Here is a 16,397-nt window from a genome sequence, read left to right as displayed (position 1 = left end):
TGGGGAATCCTCACAAATGATGAGGCTGGTGCAGAAACCAGGCCGTCTCCTGAATCATTTGGAGCCAAGAAAAGGACTCCTGTCAGGTGGGTTATTTTTGAAACATGTATGGGATCAGCTCCATTTCTGTGCTTCCTTTGCCTGTGGTTTGTCCATGTGTTATGCTGTGATTGTGGGGTTCACCATCCCTGTCTAGAGCTTTTGTGGTAGAGGAAAGCTGGGGTGTCCAAAAAAATTCAGTAGGAGTTGGATACCTACCTACCCCCTGACCTCCCAACAGTTCCAGATGTCAAAGGACCATCTTGCTTAGACCCTCACAGCTCCTCTGTCCCAGCTGAAGTAGAACATTTCCTGCATTCTGGCCTGGATTAACCAATCCACACTCAGTGCACTTGCACGAGGCCCATGTTTCAGGGAGCCTGCGACCACCAGATTTGGGTGGGAGGTGGTGTGATGGCCAATCCTGAGTGGTGCTGTGACCCCATATGCCAGGTCACAATGCCACTCACTCAGATTTGGTCTGGCTACCCCTCCGTCTGGGGTGGGTGATGGGAGCAAGTGGAGCTGCTGGGTCGGCCATAGAAGAAAATTATCTTGAATGTATATGTATCAGAGTTATCAATGTCTTAGAAACAACCGCCATTGATGCTGTATGCAAAGGGACCTCCATGGTGTCAATTTACAATGCTTAGTTTACATGGCTGATCAAAAGACAGGTGAATATACACCTGTTTGTTCTGTATCTGGAGATAACTTGTTACATAATATCTGTACATACCTGTCACAACATTAATGGCCAGCATGAACCCAGCTTTCATTTGAGACCTCAACCACATTCTGTGGTGAGCCAGCATGTACAGACAGAGATCAGGGCATTCCTGTAACCCCCTTGCCAGCAAGCACTGAGAGCTTCTCAGGGTCACATACAGGGACAGGTCTGAGCCAGACACACAGCCCTGAACAGCCCCAATGTTGTGTGTGTGAGAGTGGGCACAGGCATATGTGCCTGTGTATATAAGCAGGTATTTGCATAATGTGTGTGTGCTCGTGTGTGTGCTCGTATGTGGTGTGTGTGTGTAGGTGTATATCTACTCCACCAGGTCCCAACCCAGGGCCCTAACAGTGGCAGATGGTTCCACCACTGAGTCAGCGGGGATCCCACCAAACACACTGACTCGTTTTCTGGCAGCGCAACCAGACTGAAAGCCTGTTTCCCTGGGCTACCTCATCTGGGAGCAGGGCTCCTTAGTCCAAGGGTCTGCCATCTCCTTAGGGTACACTGCTGTGGCAGTCCTGGCAACTCCTCTCCATGGACAGTCTCCTCCGGGGGCAGAGTGTTGCACAGCGCAATTTTGTCTCCAGAGTTCTGCAGCAGGCTAGAGATGTCTACTTTCTTCCCATGCTCCAACTCGACTGAGCTGCAGGGCCTGCCTTTTATACTTCTTGCCATGCCCCTCTGCTTTCGCATAGGGGGGCAGGGCTGGTTTGGCTCCACCCATCAGGGGAAGTGGCATGGTCCCTCCCTGTCAGGCTCAGATGGAGGCCACTCTGCCTCACTACAAGAGGTCTTGGTTTTAAAAAAAATAGCATTTATTTTAAAGCTGAAAGTTTATTGATTAAACATAATAAAATTAAAAGAGGTTTTATACTGAAATAGAATAAAAAATCATTAATAGGTTTAATGAAATTTGTTTTGCATAATCGCTTTGTTTTATTTTGGAGGCAAAATATTAAGGTTTTTATGTTATAAAAACTTTTGTGATGAACAGAAAGAGTTAATTTTCCTGCCAGTCCTGATGTCTCTTGTTTCTAACACCCAGATTGACACAAGGTGGAAGAGAATACAGATAGAGAATGGGGGCATCAGGGCTTCCGGGGATGTTGTTGGTAGTGCTGAGCTGTTACAACAATGGACACTCTGGCTGGTGGGTCAACTACGACACCTACTGCTTGGACCCTGGTTCGTGTTCCAACCAGGGATGTTCTTGGGTTGGTTTTCTGGGTTTTTTTTAAGACAGGGCAGGACTGTGGTCCTCTAAGCTGGCTGTGCTGATGCAGTGCAGTTGATTTGAGGAGATGCTGAAAAGGCGAGAGAGTGAGAGAGAGGCTGGGAGGAAGGAAGGTGGGGGGCAGAAAGTAACCCAAGGGAAGGGAGGCAGAACAGGCTCTTAGTGTCTCTGCAGTGCTGGCACTTAGGGTCTCCCAGTGGGTGCGAACTGAATGCCATGATCATATGATGACTCTTACAGCTTGCAGGTGAAAAACCAAGTTCCTTGAAGAAGAGCAAGGCCTGTTGGCATTCCTGTCTGGAAGAAAGTCCTCTAGACTGTTGCTCCTTCTGTCTGGAGTCAAGGAAGATGAAGTGAGAGAAGATGAGCTGGGATGCACTGGGAAGGTGAGAAAAGATGTTTTTTCACAGTCTCCTTATTAAGAACCCCCAATGGGGACCAACCACATAGTTCATCCCCTGGCTAGGTCCAGTACCGCTGGTTGGAAAATGGATGTTGTTTAGTAGAACATTTTGACAAAAATGAAAAAAAAACCTGTTTGTCAAAATTGCTCATGGAAAATATTTGTCTCTCATATGGTGGGACCAACATAGCTACCTCAACCCTGCAAACAACATGGGAAACATTAGCTTTTCAGCAAAAAAATGAATACCTATGTTTTTATTTGCAAATACCACTGCAGTGGCTCATGGGAGTTGTAGTTCCTGCTTTCTCCTCTGTGGGCTAGGCTCCCCAGCCAGACTACATCTCCCATATGGCACAGTGATCTCTGCTCATGGTTTGTCACCGGAGTGCATCATGGAAGTGCGGTAGCCATGGTGCATAGTGCCATGTTCTTGTACTTCTCACTGCTCAGGTGTGTGCTGTGGCTCATGCTCAGCATTTCTGAGCTCATGCTGTGTGGCATTATGACACACTTTCCACGATACAGAACAGTCTCCTAGCACGCGATGCCTAGAGGTGCCTTGCTGTGTCTTGCACCAGCCATCCAGAATGACTCCCTAAGAGAGGGTCATTTTAGGGTTCATGGTTGAGCTGGTTTCATTCTGTTTCAGGGATGGGCAGCACTTGGGTCAGATCAAATCAGATAGGGCTAAGGAATCTGAATTAAAAACATTTATAACTGGACACTCACACTGCATGTTTTGGGGGGTGTTAGTGTGTGGGGGTGACAGGCCAGGGGTGGGAGATGAAGGTAGAGAGAAAGTACTAAGGTGGAGAGAAAATGGTCTAGTGCATGATGGGCAAAGGAGAGATTCATAGACGCTAAGGCCAGAAGGATCCATTCTGATCACTCAGGGTATGTCTACACTGCAATTACACACCCATGGCTGGCCCGTGATAGCTTACTCGGGCTTGCAGGGCTCAGGCTAAGGGGCTGTGTAGCTGTGATGCAGATGTTCTGGCTCGAGGTGGAGCCCAGGCTCTAGGACCCTGTGAGGTGGGAAGGTCCCAGAGCTCAGGCTGCAGCCCAAGCCCAAATAGCTACGCCACAATTAAATAGCCCAAGCCCTGTGAGCCAGAGTCAGCTGGAAGGGCTAGCCATGGGTGTCTAGTTGCAGTGAAGACATATCCTTAGTCTCACCTCCTGACTAGGACAGGCCAGAAGGCCCCACCCATGGACACCTGCATCCCATCCAAGCACTAATGGCTGAGCTAAAGCAGGCATTTTAGTGAGCCACCCCATCTAAGCGCTGTCAAACATATTGCTAGCTAGATGACGCTAAGGTTAGCAGCATCCATTCAGTGAGCTCTGCTGAGGGTTGGAAGCCCTCCCAGCCCTGCTCTCTGCCTTGCTTCCACCCTGAGCAGTGAGCAGGGTTACTGCTTTGGCTGAAGAGGTAGCAGTGTGTGCTGGGGTGATGAAGAGCTGGGTGTGAGCCCCTTGGATGGCACAGGGAGGGGCAGTGAGAGGGGGATGGGGCTAGGGGGCTATGGAATTTCTTGGGGATTTCAGTTTAGTTTTATTTTACAAATCTAGGAAATTCCTCCCAAAGAACTATGTTAAAAACATTGTTAAGGTTGCCAAGTCCGGCCCCAACCACTGCTTCCAGGGAGGTCTGGCTGCTCTGCAGCCCCCAGTTCAGCCCCTGATTGAGAGCCCTGGGGGGCTTCATTTGCCTCATTTCTGGCATAGGTTCAATTTTCTTATGAGCCCAGGAATAAAGGGGTGACACACAGCGTGCTGGGAAGAGACAGAGCTGTATGCCGTGGCCCCAGTCACACAGCAGGGTCAATCCCTCCATCCCAGGACCAACGAGGCCCATCTCTGTGGGCCCCAGGTGCACAGTCAGCTCCCTGGGGAGCTGCGCTGCAGCAGGACCCCAGTTCAGCAAGGCAGTGGATTGTGCACTCAGCTACCAGCAACCAGTGAGCGAGGCTGCTCCTGTGCTGAAGCCCTTTGCGAGGTCGGGGGAAGAGAAGGGGACCATGGAGCAGCATAATCACAAAGGGCCAGAGGGCACAGTGAAGGCCCCAGGTTGGTGCTGCCAGGCAGTGAGGACTCATGTTGCCACCTTCTGGAAGCATGTTGCCACCCGCAACCTCCCTGGACCCAGGCTGACCGGGTGCACAGAACTGTCATTCAGGCCCTGCAGTGCCACAGCCCAGCTCCTGCCCAGCCCTGTCCAGGAGAGGACAGGCTGCACTTGCCTGTGCCAGGGGTGCACAAGGACGAGGGTGGCGCTTTGTACCCGGTGGGAGCTGCCCGGTCATCAGTCAGAGCTACCAGAACCCTGCAGGGAAGGGCAGGAAGGTAGCATCCAGCCCTGGGGTCCCTGTACCTGCCCCTGAATGATGCAGGAGCCCAGTCACACCTGGGAGCGACAGCTGTTTGGGGCTCTCAAGGGCCCCATGCTTCAGGTCCTCAGCTGGCAGGGAGCCAGCAGGGGCTGTGAGCAGCTGTGCTCTTAAAGCGCCAGGCTGCTCCTTGAAGCTTTCGAATTCTTCCCACAGCCCTGGAATACATCACCTAGGTAACCAGTCTTAACCAGCCAGCCTGCCTTCACCCCAGCAGAGCATTTACAGGCAGAATCCTTGCAGGGAGAACAGCAGCGGTTTCCACCACGTAAGTGATTTCTGAATCCTTCCTAGCAGGCCGGCGGGGCTGGCAGGAATGGTCCCTGCAGAGCCGGGGCGCTGTGTCGGTTGCATGTTAATTACATAGATGGGGACTGGCATGGTACCCCGGCGGCTTTCTCTGTCCTTTGCCTTTGCATCTAGCTGGAGGAGACAGGAGTGGTGTATGGCTGGGTTTCAGGGCTGGGAGGGAGGCAGTGTAGATCCAGTCAGCAGCCCGGGCAGCATAGGCTCAGGGCTGGGAAATGATGATGACACATCCAAGGGTTCGGTAGGTGAAGTTTGGAGGAACTGCAGCACCATTGCCTCGCAAGGATTGAAGGGAATTGCCTTTCTCCAAAAGCAAGCTGCTTTTGCAACAACACACGGGAACATAAGCAGGTTTGGAAATAGCCCACAGCAGAATATTTGCTCTTTCTTTCTACTGTACTGGCTGGTGTTTTCACAGTGCCACTCCATGGGATTATAAACATGCTCTGTCAAACTTCTCTGTGCATGGGTGTCCTACACACTGTGCTCTCAGCCTCCGCCCTTGCAGAGCTCAGAGACACAAAGAGCTGGGGATGCTGGAAATTGATCAAATGAACCTGGATTTTCCTTCTCAGTGGCAGTCCACACTGAGACACCATCTGGCTGGTATTTCTGCTATCCATGGCAGACTGCATCTCTGAGCAGCAGCCACTTTGCTACAGACAATGAAATTGATGCTATTTGCCCCTTCTTAGCCAAAGGTTCAACCCTTCCCCCATTTAATGGTTCTGAGATGCAGGACTGCGGCATGCGCTGGTGTATGTGGCTCACTCAGGCTCTGTACGCCTAGCTGATGAAATGCAGCATGCCGACATGGGCTTTGTGTGTTTGCGCAGGAAAAGGCATTCACTTCGCTCGACTTCTACCTCTTCCCCTCTGCAATAACAACCACTGGTGCTCTGTCCCCTCACCAGAACGGCTAAGGCTAGAGAGCATTTTCATCACTTCATGTCGTTATCAGCAAACCGTGATTCCTATTTTAGGTGCTCTGCTTCCCTGCCCCTCCTTTCACTAGTGTGGTGGGTCTCAGAAATAACCCAAGCCTCTTTTGCGTCATGGGCGTGGGGCTGGGCCTTAGCTGATGTAGGACGTTCGGCTGAAGCAGCAGATCTAGCTTGTTTCCATCCAGTCACTCACAAAGGAGTCAGTATGCGAGGTGTCAAGCCCAGGCTGCCAGCCCAAAGCAAGGTTGCCAGGAACTCTATCTCTGTTCTGTTCCTTCACAGCCATCGTATTAGGTTTGGACAAGTGCTTTGGTTGCATCAACTGGGAAAAAACAAGCAAGCATTGTGCAGCCAACATTATCGCAGGTGCATGGAACTCTAGCATTATAACCGCTTCTCTCTGGATCCCCCAACAGTCGTGTTCTGTGCCCATTCTCACTGGCTCAGCATTGGAAGTAGGCTAGTGTTTCCCATGTGTTTTAGAGAGCGCTGCCTGTATGTCTTCCAGAGGACAGATGTCACATACAGGTGGATACAAACTTTTAATGTATTCATGAGATTTTGGAAAATCCTTTGGCCTGGCCGGAGGCTTCATGATCCAGGGTATGTTGGATAACGGTGCATCACTGCTCACCTCTGAGCGGCCCGCGCTGGCTGGCCAATCAGATACCTGGACACGCCAGGTCCCCTGTCACCTGGAAGCCACCACAGCCAGCATTATTCACAAGCATGTTCTATGCACAGTGACTGATGCCTGTCGTGATGGAAAGGATGCCCCTAGGCCAGGCCTTTCCTGCTGGGACAGTTAGGGAGCAGACTTGCCTGATGCCAAAGCAACTGATCACGCTGGGCTCCTTTCTAAGGAAAATTACTATTGGACCAATTTCAACTCCTTTGAAACCCACCTGTGGCTTTCCCCAGGGAGAAGGGCTTGTAGAATAGCCAAGGATATCAGCCAGGGCAGCTTTGAATTGGCTGGAAAGCATGGCAGTGCCCTAGAGAATGCCAGTTTCCTAGGGCATGTCCTCCTCTGCTCTCCCTTCCGGGGGGTTCCCAGCCCGTTGCAATCAGCTTCCTGCACTGCTGCCTTACTAATGTTGCAAGTGAGCCTTAACTGGCAAAAACCAGCAGTGGTGTGGCATTTTATCTGTAACTGCCTGGCCACTGTCACCTTTGCTCACCGCTCACGTCCCCTCGCCTGGGTGAGAGCTCTGCTGCCCTGACCCATGGACTTTGCTGCTGCTGAGCACCTGCCCCCCGAGAATCCGGTTGTGCTAGCCGAGCGGGCGAGAGATATGAAGGGAAGCAAGTAGTCTATATAAGACCACACAGCTTACATGCTACAGCCAGGGCTCCCAATCCTGCCTCTGTCGCTCACTCTGGCTTTGGCCAGATCACTGACTGCCCCCAGTTGCTCATATATAAATGAATATGCAGGGCAGGATTTCCAATTAGGTACAGTAGGCCCGTGCCTTGGGGTGCCAGCATTCTAAGGGGCGCCTAAAAGTTAAAAGTGGGTTAAAAGTTAAAAAGTGACTACATACAGCTCCCTTGCGGGCAGGTGGCCTCCTGGCATGGGCCAACTTTCTAATTGCACAAAACCAAACACCCCTGCCCCGCCCCCACCCCTTCCCTGAGGCCCTTCCCCTGCCCCGCCCCTTCTCCAAGGCCCCACCCCTGCTCATTCCATTCCCCCCTCCCTCTGTCACTCTCCCCCATCCTCACTCACTTTCACCGGGCTGGAGCAGGGAATTGGGGGGAAAGAGGGGTGAGGACACCGGCTGGGAGTGCAGCTCTGGGGTGAGACCAGGGATGTGGGGTTTGGGGTGCAGGACAGGGTTCTGGGCTGGGACAAGGGGTTTGGGAGTGTTGGGGGAGGAGGGCTCCTGCTTGGGGTGTGGGCTCTGGGGTGGGACTGGGGATGAGGGGTTTGGAATGCAGAAGGGGGCTCAGGGCTGAGGCAGAGTGTTGGGATGTTGGGGGGATGAAGGCTCTGGGAGGGAGTTTAGGTGTGGAAGGGGACTCCAGGCTGGGTCAGGGTGTTGGGGTATGGGACAGGGTGCGAGGTGCAAGGTCCCAGCAGTGCTTACTGCGGCTCCCAGGAAGCGGCAGCCAGGTCCTTGCAGCTCCTAGGCAGATGCACGGCCAGGCGGCTCTCCATGGTGCTCGCTACCCTTGCCCCCACCAGTGGGAGCTGTGGAGCCAGCACTAGGGGTGGGGGCAGCGGTCAAAGCCTCCCTACATGCCCAGGCACATAGTGGCTGCAGGGATCTGGAGGCCACTGCCAGAAGCAGTGCAGAGCCAGGGCAGGTAGGAAGCCCGCCTTAGCCTTGGTCCCTGCTGTGCTGCTGACCAGACTTTTAATGGCCCGGAGCCTGCCTCCAGGGTCCCTTTTCGACTAGGCATTCCAGTCGAAACTCTATGTCCGCCCAGTATTTGGGGCTGGAACAAGGTAAGTGTCTGAGCCAGCCCACCTGGGCGTGCTGTGAGCCATGGCTGGGTGGGGTGGCTGCTGAAGGTGTAGGGAGCATTACAGCACCTTCCCAATCTCGACCATCCCACTGCCTCCGCCCTGTGCCAGGAAGGTATGTGGCCGGAACACCATTCACTTGCATGGGCAGAGTTGGGACACAGCTGCTGTGCCAGGTTGCAGGAGGGACAGAAGACACCCGAGGACCACTCATTGTGGGGAGAGGTACAGTCTCCGCCCCTTGCACCTCACCTGGGCTGGGTGAGCTGTGCTCCAACTCGGGCTGGGAGTGCTGTGCATGGTGGAGGGTCTCGTGCCTTCCCAGGTTGGCTGTGTTTATATTTCTTTTCCTTTTATTTTTTATGGAAGACACAGAAGTCAGCTGTAGGCAGGGGGGAGCTGAAGATGCTGTGCCTAGGGGTACGTAAGGTGTAAATCCAGCCCTGCCATTATGGTACATAGCTGGCTAATAGATTGGGCCAGCTGACTTGGGCAAAGGGGCTGTTTAATTGTGGTGTAGATGTTCCAGCTAGGGCTGCAGCCTGAACTCCAGGACCCTCCCACCTGGCAGGGTCCTAGAGCCTGGATTCTAGCCTGAGCCCAAACATCTACACTGCAATTGAACAGCCCCTTAGCCCGAGTCAACTGACACAGGCCAGCTGCGGGTTGTTAATTGCAGTGTAGATGTACCTTGGAGGCCAAATTCCCAAAGGTCATTTGGGCATCTGAAGATGAAGACAGGCACCGAAACACCTGTAAAAATCGGGCCCTGGGAGCCTGCCCAGTGGTTCTGCCAGAAGTGACGGGAAAACCCACCTGGACCCTCAGACCAACTCTACTCACTGCAAACACAGAGGCTGATCCTCAGAAGTTGGAAAACACCATCGCTCCATTGAAATCAATGGGCTGTGGTCATTTCAGCAGCTGAGGACTTGGCCCATGGTTTATAACTGATCATTGGGACTAGCTATAATAAACAAGGCAGGTTCCAACAGTTCTTTCTCAGAGTCAAATCAGCACCTGAATTTCTCCCAGGTTTAGCCCAGCAATGACAGCTACTGGAGAGTTCACTGACTCAATGAACCAGAGCCCATTTCTGTCCTGACTAATGCTCTGGGGAGCCCCACTGAAGTCAGAAGTGGGTGGGTGGGATTTTGCTTTAAGTTTCACAGGGGTAAACCCAGAATAGTTCTACTGGGTTCTCTTCCTGAAAGAAATGCTCTAGCTCAACCACAAGATAGAGGCTGGATGCAGGAATCACTGGGTGAAATTCTCTGGCCTGTGCTATGCAGGAGCCCATTCAACATGACCATAAGGCTTGCTGCTGGCCTTAAATCTGCAACTTCAGTGGTGTTATTCCAGATTTGCACTAGAGAGCAAAATCTAGTGGGATGTGCATGGAGAGAAAGCATACAGCAGTGCATGCAAGTGGATGCACCCAAACTTGCTTTGAAATGGAAGGGGTGATTTCCCAATTGTACATAGCTGCTTCTCTTTGGGAGTGCTAATGAGGGGGATGAGCCATGTTCTTTGGAAATGTCAGCTAACCGTAGTCAGAGGGTAGTTGCTTGCGGGATGTCATTGCTAAGCTGCCCCAGGGACTGCACTGCCTTGTATGGTTGATAAGGAAATCAGTCTGTCCTCTCTGGCTGGGGAGGGCCAGCCACACAGGGAAGCATCATTAACAGATTGCCCTGCTCTGCACGAACAGATTAATACACCAAGATTTAGAGGTGATCGATGGGAGCCTAATGAAGTACTTTGAGTATGAGCATGGGCAGCATACAGTTAGCCCCAGTGAATGGGGAGTTGCTGCTGGAATCTTTGTAATGAGCTGTGATTTTAGCATTGGTGCCCCAAATCTGGAAACCCCAGGGAGGGAACTGCCTGGCCGTTACTTCCTTGGTGGCATTGAATGTTTTCAATCAATAATTGCGATCATCTTTAAACATAGCTCTCTGGCCTTAGTTATATATGAATCTTTCCTGATTCCCCCCAGGAGCTGGTTGCTAAAAGAGCAACGGAGGGTCACACTCATATCCTGAGACACAGGAGTGACGGGTGGAATGCATTTCAGTGGTACCGTATTCAAAGTGTGCTGGGTGCTGCACAGACTAGCGTGGTGCGCCCACTGCCAGACAGCCAGTGTGCGCCCACTGGCCCTCTCTGGGGGTGCCAGTGGAGGAGCCCCACAGGCATCAGTGGAGTGAATGCTATACATATGTGCAGAACTGAGCCCTTGGTCATGGTCTGCCACTTATGTCTGTGCCCCAGGTGATCAGGCTGGATTCTTGCAGGCAGCCCATTGCCTCAGGACTCTGGATCCTGCCCTAGGTGCCAGATTGTCTCCAGGGGCCCAGCGGCCGGGTGTCCTGTCCCCTCATCATGCCATGGCACTGGCAGTTGGCTGGTGGATCCCGGGTCTAAGCCTACAGCTGGCCTCTTCAGCAAAGTGTTCTCAGTGGTGACGGTTGCTTCCCTGTGGCACTGTGCAGTCCCCCCCACCCCAGGGATCTCTGCACAGCTCACCCCTGTTGAGTGGGGGTGGGCATGCATGAGAGCCTGAGCACAGAGGAGTAGCCTTGCAGAGGGGCTTTCGTGTGGGCCTTGGCCTAGTTGCCTCGTTTCTGGATAGTTCTTAGTAGGTTTTGTATCTGTGCCTGGACCTTTGCCTGGGCGAAGCTGAGATCAGTCCAGACAAATGAATACATAAAGAAGATCAAATGGTGCTAAGACCCCCCACAGCAGCTACTGCCCTCACTGACCAGCACCACACTATGTGACACTGTGCAGCCCTGGCTAATGCTTGTTACACGTACAGAATATTCTATTATTAGGAGCAAGGCTCTGTGTTCTCCTTCACCTTCCTGCACAGTCCTTGGCCTCAGTGGGGCAGGTGAAATCAGAATCCAGCCCCATTCAAATGCTTTTAAGACAGAACTCTGCCCGGCTTCCAGCGCTCACAGTGGAGATCCATGAGCACAGGGGAAGCAGGGTCTCAGCGCTGATTTGTGCTGTGAGGAGCTGAGGGCAGAATGTACCCACATGTCGAAGCCCTGCCCTCCAGGCGCTCCTGTCTGGGCTATCCAGCAGCAGCAGAAGGCTACCATCACTGCTAGTGCAGCTGACTAGGAAGCCAGCTCTAAGCAGGAAGGAAGGGGTGAGCGCCCCACAGGTTATGCAGTATCTTCATCAGGATCACCAGCAGGCAGTCTTCAGCCTGAGAGTGGCTCCTGCAGTGTGCCAGCCCGCCCCCTAGTGCTGGCACAGAGCTGGCTCTCACTGCCAGGAGCCAGGTCCGGGTGACTTTGTTTAAATGCGTTTGATAAATGCAGAGCATTGATCTGAACCGGATTTGCCTCCCGCTGCATTCAGACCACAGCCTGCTGCAGGGAGCTGGGAAAGCAGAGCTGTTCTCCACGTGGGCTCAGGCTCAGTGGCTGAAGCCAAGGTTCATTTCAAGAAGGTTTTTCTGGGGCAGCCTGGGAACACAATGTAGTAAAACCGCATCCCATGGGCAAGTTAGTGAGAGGAAGCTCAGGGAGGTGTCCTTAGAACAGTAAAACTCTACACAATCATCATTTCAGTGGTGTCACCCTCTGCAGTGTGGCAGAGGAAACTCGCTCCTTCCCCCCGACCTTCTGGCTCCCAGTGCCAGGTCCTCCAGTTGGTGAAAATGTTGACAATACAATGTCATTGGAAATGGGTCCAGCTGGGTATCATTTGAAAGCCCTTTCTCCCACGAACACAGTGGTACCAAACATGACATCCTAGAACAATTATGTAGATATGCATTTGAGAAAATGTTTAAAATCAACATTTATTTAATCATGCTTTAACACAGGGATGTGTTGCTTCTCAAAAAAAGACACTGTTCTTTGGTAATCCTTGAGTAATTAGCCTTGACATGTAGGACTGAAAATGTGTGTTCATCAAAGTCATCATCAGTGTTGTGTAGTCTCTGTCTAGGACACCATTGCTAGACACTCATACTGGTCCTCATCTGAGCAGAACTTGTATATTTCCATGCAAGGCAGGCTGCAGGTCAAACATTTGTAGGGTCATGAGCATCTGGTCTTTGCGCATGAGCATTTGATTAGCTGAAGGATTGATTTGGAAACCACCATATTTCACACATAACTGATGTGATCAGTCCATCCTCCAAGCACCATCCATGTCCAGTAGGGAAGGGTAGTTTGGTTGCACTCAGTCATCCCAGAGCCATTCCACTGCTTGATAATTTGCCCTCTTGAGAGCAGGTATAAATGCACCCCTTGTCTGTGGCAATTCTTTTCCATTTGTTTGTTTCTTGGAAAACATCCACCAGTTTAGCTTTGCAAGTGTCATACTGTTGATCTTCAAATGGTAAACTTGCCATAAGAACACCTCCAGTGCATTTATGATCTCATCCTTGCCTGTCCTTTCCATGCACCTTCAGAGCAAGGAGAGAGACTTTGGAGGTTGAATCAAATGCCTTTCAGTAAGATAATTTGGTCTTTCCAGCCAGCCTTCCAGTGGTGTGACATCCTGAAAGAACATGGGGACCTGGCAGTGCAGTGGCTTTTAATGTCCTAAGCGATAGGAACACATCTCGGAGGGATATACAGCAATTCTGTTCCCCAGCAGTAGGCAAAAGCAGAATTGTGCAGAAGTCTTGGGTAGCATCTCACAGAGAACTCTAGAAAACCTGTGTCTTGTGCAAAAATCCGAGGTTAGTAGCTCCTCTCTGTGTGCACTGATAGCATGCAAATAATTTTAGTGTCTGCCTCCTCATGGGAACTACAGAGAAACTCCACTGAACAGTGTATGGCAGCAGTTTCATTATAGATGCCTTCAGGCTTTTGTGGAGGAAACAGGTGTTCTCAAAATTCATGCCACGGACCTAGTATGAGGCGAGTCTCACCCACAACTGGCACTTGTCCCGGTATCTTCAACTTTTTCCTGACGCTCAATGCTCTTCCTCTCCAACTTTGCCAAATTCAGTTTATAGGTGCACTTCTTATTGCATCTAAGGTGCCACCAAGGGTTGTGTTTAACTAGGTCCTCTGAGATGGTTTTCTCCAAAGGTTCAGCTACTAGTCAGTACTCTTTGTCTCCCTATTGATGCCTGAAAATGATCAAGCGCAAAGTAAAAATAAGGATTTTGCAGTAAATTACTTGGGAATTTGCATTACAAAAGAATTAATATGTATTAACCACATGCATGCTGTTTGTGGATGGACTCCAGAAATTTCTGGCTGGATGCTGATGTTTTAACCATTTGTCTCATCACAACTCTTGGCACAATAAACAAAGCCAATAATCAATACTACTGAACCGCTTCTTTTTTGCCAATAATGGCAAATCAACTTGAAGAGCTCCTGCCTTCCATTTATGGTAATCTGTAACTTACAAAAATTAATCAGTTCTCATGTTCTGAGCATTCACTTGCTCCAGTCATCCCTGGCCAGTGGAGAGGCCCTTAGTGGCTTACTCAGAGCAGCTTTGCCATCTTAACCAAATCAGTCTGGGCTGAGAGAGAGTGGAAAAGTGGCTTAGAACTGCTCCCCCCCCATGCCTTTCTCGGGTCCTGCAGTGAGTGCAGTTTGCCTGCACCCAGCCATTAGCCGCTGACCCATTAACCACTGTCTTTTTGCAATTCCTAGCAAATGGGAGAATGGTGCACATTTTTAACAGTGAGGGGAACCCCATTGGAAGAGCTCACCCTGTGACACTGTGGATTCCGCATCACTTGGAGTCTTTCAATCAAGATTGTACATCCTTTCTAAAAATATTCTCTAGCTCACCCAGAAGTGAGGGGGTCAGTGCAGGGATTCTGGGGTGAGGTTCTCTGCTCTGTGTTATGCAGGGGCTAGGTGATCTAATGGTCACTTCTGTCCTTAGATGCAATCAAGCTCGGAATTATTCACCGCAAACATATCCTCCCTGTTTTGTTCTCAAACTGTTCATGAGCTGACCCCGATTTCTGAGGGGATGGTCACTCCTCGCAATCCTCTGCCGAAGAGCTGAACTGCACCATTTTCAGAGGGTCGTGAACTGTTCTCTTTGACTCTTTCTCATTTGTTACTCTGGGTGTGGGACTGATTACCTAAGTCACACGGTGGTGTTTCTGCACTTTGGAAACTGTAAACTCGTTTGAATGAGAGAATAATGAACAAACTTGGCAGTCTCAGTTACAAAAATGTTTGCTGATCCGTTTTTGTCATAGTAGACAAGCTTTAGAAATATATTTAGAAAATATTAGGACAGTTTGGATCTTTTCCTGATCTCTTTTGCACAAAAATAGCTTTATTTCGCTCTATATGCGGACCCCAGATTTTAAAATAGCTGGGTTCCTTCCTTGCTGGTGGACAGAGAACAAGTATGTATTTGCTTTAATAGATTTTACATTCTCTTTCCTCTTATCCCATCCCCCCAAGAAAGTGAGTGGTGGTGGGAGAGGGATAGTAAGGGTGGCCAGGAATCACTCCCAGCACAAGTACACCAGTTCACACATCAGCACGCTCATTTGCACACACATCTGATCATTCAGAAATGAAAGCTCCTTGCCAAATATCTATGCAAACAGAATGTTCACAGAAAGCAATCCAAAAGGGGCTGACAATATTCAGAGCAAATCCCTCATGGAACTGAGCAAACAGGTCTGTGACAACCCCGCCCCTCTAGTCAGCCAGCTGGAAGGTATTATCCTTCGGCTTCTTCTAGTGTGGTTTCTGTTGTTGGTTTGATCCTGCAGCCGGCTGCACCTTGTTGTTGAGCAGATGTAGAATCCTCAGGCAGGGGGTAGCTTGCAAAATTGATTTCCTCTGGTTTCGTGTGTGTTCCTTTTTGCATAAAAGCTCTGCAGTCAGTGAGCAGTTCTGCCTTCACTGAGCAAAGACTCCTGGACAGCCTGAGGGACTTGCCTCATGTTTTCTCATTTCAGAGCAATTTTAGATTTGATCTCTGCCTCCCTGTTCATACCTGTCATAACAGGACTAAAAAGCCAGGATCTACTATAAAAGGAGGGAGCTTAGTTCAGTGGTCCTCAACCTTTTCGTCTGGTGGGAGCCAGATGAAGGACTGTGGCGGCAGTGGAGCACCCACCAAGATGCTGCCGAATTTCTGCGGCATTTCGGCGGCGACACCTCTCGATGACGTCGCTTGTCGGCAGCAAGTGGCGTCATCAAGAGGCGTTGCCGCCAAATTTCTGCTGCGTTTGGCAGTGACACCTCTCGATGACATCACTTGGCAGCAAGTGGCGTCATCAAGAGCAGGTCTTCCTTCACTGAGCAAAGACTCCTGGACATCCTGAGGGACTTGCCTCATGTTTTCTCATTTCAGAGCAATTTTAGATTTGATCTCTGCCTCCCTGTTCATAACTGTCATAACAGGACTAAAAAGCCAGGATCTACTATAAAAGGAGAGAGCTTACTTCAGTGGTTCTCAACGTTTTCATCTGGTGGGTGCCAGATGAAGGACCGTGGCGGTGGTGGAGCACCTACCGAAATGCAGCCGAATTTCTGCAGCATTTTGGCGGCAACACCTCTCGATGACGTCACTTGTCAGTGGCAAGTGGTGTCATCAAGAGCCGTCACTGCCAAATTTCGGCAGCATTTCGGCGGCGACACCTCTCGATGACATCACTTGCCACTGACAAGTGACGACATACTTGCCACTGACAACTGACATCATCGATAGGCATTGCCGTCGAAATGCCGCAGAAATTCGGTGTCATTTTGGCAGATGCTCCACCGCCGGCCAGGACGCGGGCACATTTAGATGGCTTAGTTGCTTGGTTTAAGTTGCTCTCAAATAGACACATATTAACCTTTGGTGCTGAAAGACACGTCTGTGTCCAGAAGACATTTTCTACATCCAAAGGCT

General features: G+C 50.8%; 1 protein-coding gene across 2 annotated transcripts in view; it reads left to right on the top strand.

Moving 5' to 3' along the window:
• Window positions 1–4,811: 4,811 nt before the first annotated feature.
• Window positions 4,812–16,397, top strand: part of CALY (calcyon neuron specific vesicular protein) — a 37,674-nt gene continuing 26,088 nt past the window's right edge. For both annotated transcript variants that reach the window (XM_030571019.1, XM_030571018.1), the window contains exon 1: window positions 4,812–5,076. The gene's annotated coding sequence lies outside the window, so the exon portion shown is untranslated. The remainder of the gene's footprint in view (window positions 5,077–16,397) is intronic.

The sequence above is a fragment of the Gopherus evgoodei genome, chromosome 7 (genome assembly GCF_007399415.2).
Source record: "Gopherus evgoodei ecotype Sinaloan lineage chromosome 7, rGopEvg1_v1.p, whole genome shotgun sequence".
NCBI classification, from domain to species: Eukaryota; Metazoa; Chordata; order Testudines; family Testudinidae; genus Gopherus; species Gopherus evgoodei.
Note: the sequence above shows the minus strand (reverse complement) of the source record. Positions and strands in the feature narration are given on the sequence as shown.